The following is a 6,040-nucleotide window of genomic DNA, read 5'->3' on the forward strand; positions in this document are numbered from 1 at the left end:
GAAATTTATAATAAAATAAAAATCCACAATGATAAATTTTCAAGGAACAGTGTTCTCCAATAATAACTAAAATGTTAACTGTCCAGTATAGATTCAGTTGAATAACTGGCAAATGCTGATAAGTTAATAAAGGTAATAAAAACCTGATTGGACTTTTGGGATATTATTCTACTTAAATTAATTTCATGAAATTTAGAGGAATAGATTTTCATGGACAGTAGTCAAGAGGCAGAATATTTTAAATGAAAATCTGAATAGTGAATTTGAATTTCTAAAATGCTTAAAAATGAACTATTGGTTTAGAATGTATTACCTGATTTAACAATGTTCTTTCTGAAAAAATTTAAAAGTTATGTTCAGAATTTTTTAGTTCATATTTTATGGGATACTTCGTTTTTATGGAATACTTCAGGGTCACAGAGGGCAACATTTCTCTCCTTTAAGAAGAGATAATACACAAGAAGGTGGCTCCTGCTAGTCCTCTTGGTGACTTTCCTTCCAAAGCTTTTATGAAGCCTGCTTACGCAAGATTACACAGGGCTCCATCCACAGGCACAGTATACCCACTAGCAAACTGTTTGGAAAAATAAAATAAATAAATTGAGCTTGGTGAAATAACATTGGCATTAACATCAGAAAGACTAGCGTTTGTAGCTAAGCTCTTGCCATTTTCCAATTGGTGTCAGCTAGTTAAACCTAGAGCAACTAATCAAATTGCCCTGTATCTCAATATTCCTGTTGAAAAAATTAAGATTATAGACATAAAGAAGATTAATGAAGAGTCTACAAGATTTTCGTTATAAAGGTTGACTAGTTCAATAACCAGATGGTAGTGAGCATTCAGTATAATACATACAACACAATAATTGTGGCACAGAGTACACACGTTTGATGAACAAGACACTTAATTATATCAAAAATCAATTATTACTAAAGTGTAAACTCCAGGAATCTAGAACCATGAAATATACCCATGGTGAACTCCAGCAACTCTACCATTCATAGAAATCTTCATTTGCTAATATTTTAAACCATTTGTATTAGTTTCATTTTGCTGCTGTAACAAATTATCACAAACTTGGAGGCTTTAAAACAACACAAATTGCATTGCAGCGCTGGAGATCACAAGTTTGAAATTGGTTTCTCTGGCCAAAAATCAAGGTGTTAACAGGACTGAGTTTCTTCTGGAAGGTACAGGGGAGAATCACCTCTCTTTTTTGCAATTTCTGGAAGGTGTCCATTCCTTTGTTCATGGCCTCTTCTTGCATCCTCAAAGCCGGTACCATGCATCTTCAAACCCCTCTCTGATTCTGACCTTCCTGTGTTCGTTTTTTTACTTATAAGGACCATCATGGTTAGAATGAATTCACCCAAATAATCCAGGGTAGTCTCTCGTCTCCAGATCCTAATTTAGCCACATCTGCAAATCTCTTTCACCATCTAAGTCAACATATTCATGTATTCTTGGGGTTCAGACATACATATCTTTTCAGAACCATTATTTCTGCTACCACAGCATTCATAAGATTATCTCTGTATTATATGTATTCAAGGATAGATATGAGAAAATGGCACAGTTGCAGTGCAATAATCACATGATAAGTTTCATCATCACAAAGTAATATACTATGTTTTTTCTATTGATGGCTTTAATACAATAGGAACTGTTCTATTTCATATCAGAAATGGTGGTTGGTAGTATCTTGATTAGTAATTATATTACAAATTTAAAATTAGAGTAATTTAGTTTCGTGGAGTGAAATAGCTAGAGTAAATTAAGGAAAAAAGCTGGAGGATTTCTGTGGAGTACAAGAATGCTACTGCATTGAAACAGTGGGATGAAAGAGCAAATGATTGTCATTGGATATCAGAACTAACAGCTAAAAAAAATCATCAGGTACCAAATAAAGTACTTTTTATATTTCTTGAGCTTTAGGAGAACTCATTTCCGTTTATCACTGTGCATTGTATTTTTTCTTCCCTTGCTATATATAAACTGGCTTCCTTTACTCTATTTGCACATGACTCATTATTTCTGCCCAAAGCTCTAGAGCGTACATCAGTTTACAAGTTACAGGCTCGCAGCCCATAACTAACTGACCTATCCTTGTCAAAACACAAATTGCCTAGAGATAAATTTTGTTTGGTGAAATGTACCCTCTGTATTGGTTTTCCTGTTAGTTTTGCACGCGGGCTACAGTGAGCCGTGAACAAAGACTAATACAGTAACAGAGTAAAAATAATTGGCAATTGATCCATTTTATGAAGAGAATGAGTGGGCTGTGTTCAGAAAGGAACATATGGACTGAACATTTAATTTACAAACTATACACAGATGCCCACCCTCACCTGAGGTTCAGATCAAATAATGAAAAACTCTGAAGTGATTTATTGGTTCAGATAAATTATTTTTTAAACTTCACAATAACGATTAAGTTTATGGGATATATATATATATATATAGCCTAAAAAATTTATAAAAGATAACTCCAGAAATGCTTTCCATGTTTTTAGTGTTCTCATATTTGCACTATAGCTTCAGGAAATAAAACTTAGGTAGAAAATTTTAGAGACTAGAATTCTTACCATATGACTCTCTTAATTATCTTGTCTTTTTTATATTATGTTTATCTTTATCTCTATCTTCTGTTTACACCACATAATTGGGTCTTGATTTTTTTTATCCAGAGAAAAAAACAATCATAATTCTGCCAACTAATGAATGTTGCTTGCCACCCGGTTCTATAAGAATTGAGTCATTAGCCACTGCAGTCACTGACCTACAATACACCCTAGAAAGAATTCAGGGTGCAGATCAAGAACAAGGCACTCTGTGCTCTGGGAAAACTGGAAGAACAGACCTTCAGATAGTTAGACATTTTCAGGAGAAGATTTTATGAACCCAGGTTCTCACATCTTCCCATACTTAGAAAAGCACTTAAATTATTAACTGAGATATCTGTCTCCCATGATGCGCAGTAACCTCTACCAAAATATGTGCTTGATTGCAAGTACCCCTTCACCAAAATCACATATATACCGGCCTCCCCACCTATCTCTTCAAAAAAGTTCCTCAGAGTTATTTGAGAGGTTGTCTCCTGGGCTATAGTCCTCGGTATGTCCCCAAATAAAACTGAACTCACAGCTCTCATGCTGTGCATTTTTATTTCAGGTGACAGCCCTTAACTTTTACGATTAGGCCATTTGTATTTAACATAATTTAAAATCTTTGGATTAAATCTACCAACCACAAAGAGGCATGTTTCTTTGTAATCACATTTACCTCTTTTTGCCTTTTTTGCAGAGTATTTTTTATGATTTCATTTTATCTCTACTATTTGCTTACTTCATATAACTTTAGAAGTACAAATTATTTAAAATAATAAATCAGTTGTTCTAAGGACTACAGCATACAACCATAATTAATTAGTCTACCATCAAGTAATATTGTGTTACCTCATGTGTGGTACTAGAATATTCTAATTTGTTCTCTTCTTTGTGCTATGGTCATAATTTTACTTATATGATACAAACAAATTGCTATCATTTTTCTTTAAATGTTAATTGTCTTTTAGAGAAATTACTAATAAGCATGCAAAATTTATATTTGCTTTTTAAAATCATATCTAGCAGTCTTCATTATTTTTTTAGCTTCTGTCTGGTATCAAATTTCTTGTGTCTGAAGAACATCTTTAATATCTTTTTAATGCAGCCCTGCAGGTAATGAATTCTCTGTTTTGTTGTTGATAGTGGTATTGGTCACAGTAATGGTGATGGTGGCATTTATTTTCATTTTGTTTTACTGAAAAAGCCTTTATTTCTCGTTCATCTATATTTTTTTGGCACACAGATTTCAATCTATAGTAATCTGTATAGTTTCTGAAGAGATGTCTCTTGGAATCTTTATTCTTCTGCATGTAATTTGTCTCTCTGGTGTCCTTTAATATGTTCTCTTTATCTTCGAATTCTATCAGTTTAAATATGATGTGTCTAGGTGTGTGCTGGGAAGATACTTATCCTCCTTGGTGTTCTCTATGATTCTTAGCTCTGGGTATTGATCTCTTTTATTATTTTTGGAAAATTCTCCAGCAATATCTTTTCAAATATTACTGCTCCATTCTCTCTCCTTTCTCCTTAGGAGATTCCAGTTATACAAATGATAGATTGTTTGATATTATTGTACAGATCGTTTATTCTCTGTTTTGATTTTTCACTCTTTCTTCTCTTTTGTTTCACTTTGAGTAATTTCTGTTGAGCTATCTTTGAGTTCATTAATTTATCCTTAACTGTATGGAGTCTGCTGATGAGTCTATTAAAGGCATTTTTCAACCTCTATCACCGTGTGTGTGGTTTTTTAAAAAAATTACTAATATTTCCCTTTGATTCTTTTCCATAGTTTTTTAATGTCTCTGTTGAAATTACCCATTTATTTATGTTGTTGTCTACTTCTTCCCCTAAAACCTTTAATATCTTAAACATAGTTCATTTAAATTCCCTGCCAGATAGTTTCATCTGAATCATGTATGATTCTGTGTCTACTAATTGTTTTGGCTCTTGACAGTGGGTTATTTCTTCTTATTTTTTGTGTGTGACCCATAATTTTTGGTTGAAATCTAAACAACAGTGTAGAACAAGAGAAACCAGGGTAAAAAAGTGTTTATGCTAGGAAGTAGGCAGGCTTCTTATTCTGATAGGCTTTAAATTTGGAGGGAGTGAGCAAATCTAGCCAAGATTTGACCTGATTTGTGTTTTTCCTCAGGGAGATAAGGACTAAGTAAGGAAACAGAGCCATTCAATCTTACCAAATGTTACAGAATTTAGGAGACTTAATGTTTCAATGAGTCACTAATTCAGGAAGCTTTTGATTGACTGACTGAAATAAACACTTATTGAATGCTATAGTGTGGTTCTAATTATGAATTTGGGGGGAAAAGAAATAATACATGATTCCTTATTTGGAGTGATTTATGGTTTAACAGAGAAGGGAGAGTAAATGGAAGACAGTTTGTATTTTTAATACATTTTATGCATCAGCAATTTTTATCTCATTTAATAACCACAAAAAGTTTATTCATTCAAAAAAAACTTATTTGTACCTACTCTATGAGAGATACTGTCCCAGGCCCTCATTGTATAGTAACAGAAAAAGTAGACAGAAATCTGTGACCTCAAGGAGGTTATATTCTCATCAGTTAGTTGGATAATAAGCAAACCTGATAGTCTTAGTAAATAGTACTGCTAAGGGGAAAAAATTTAGGGAAAAGTGATAAGGAGTGCTAGAAGATATCGATAATGAAAAATGTTGCCTGCCATATCAGTAAACAAAGGATTCTGCAGCCATCAAGCTACTACAGCAAGAACCCCCCACCACCACCACCACCATGAGTCCTGAGGGAACTCAGGCTGGAGAAAAATAGACTGGCCGCTGCCAAGGCCTCAGCCACTGCAGCCACTCCCAACAGCGCACACACAGGGGACTCAGGGTGGGAAAGTATCAGGGTAGGATACTTCCTCTATATGGCTGAGGTGCATAACAAAGGAATGATTTCAATGAGCCTAGACTCTTGCATCTTCCCATACATAGAAAAATGCTAAATTCTTTAACTTGAGATGTCTGGTTTTCCTTGGTAGAGAGTAATCTTTTGAAGTACCGACTTCCTGGTCTTTGTTGCAAAAAACTCCTCTATATCCCGGCTCCTCCCTTACCTCTTTGGAGCAGTCTTTCAGAGCTATTTGAGAGGCTGTGTCCCGGGCTTGAGTCCTCAGTTTTGTCCACCAAAGAAAACATAATTCTCAACTTTTAAGTTGTGCATTTTTTTTCAGCCGACATCGAGCACCTTAAATGTTAAAAGGTTCATCAGTGATGTCTTGCTAAGAAAGAGGTATTTCAGCAAAGATATGAAGGAGGAGAGGGAAGGAGCCTTGTGGGTATCTGGAGTAAGACTACTCCAGGCAAAGAGGAAGAGCAACCACAAAGTTTGAAAGTTGGGAGTAGGCCTGGTGTGCTCTTGGAAGAGCAGAAAGACCATTAAACAAGGAG

Source organism: Eubalaena glacialis, chromosome 12 (genome assembly GCF_028564815.1).
Source record: "Eubalaena glacialis isolate mEubGla1 chromosome 12, mEubGla1.1.hap2.+ XY, whole genome shotgun sequence".
Lineage (NCBI taxonomy): Eukaryota > Metazoa > Chordata > Mammalia > Artiodactyla > Balaenidae > Eubalaena > Eubalaena glacialis.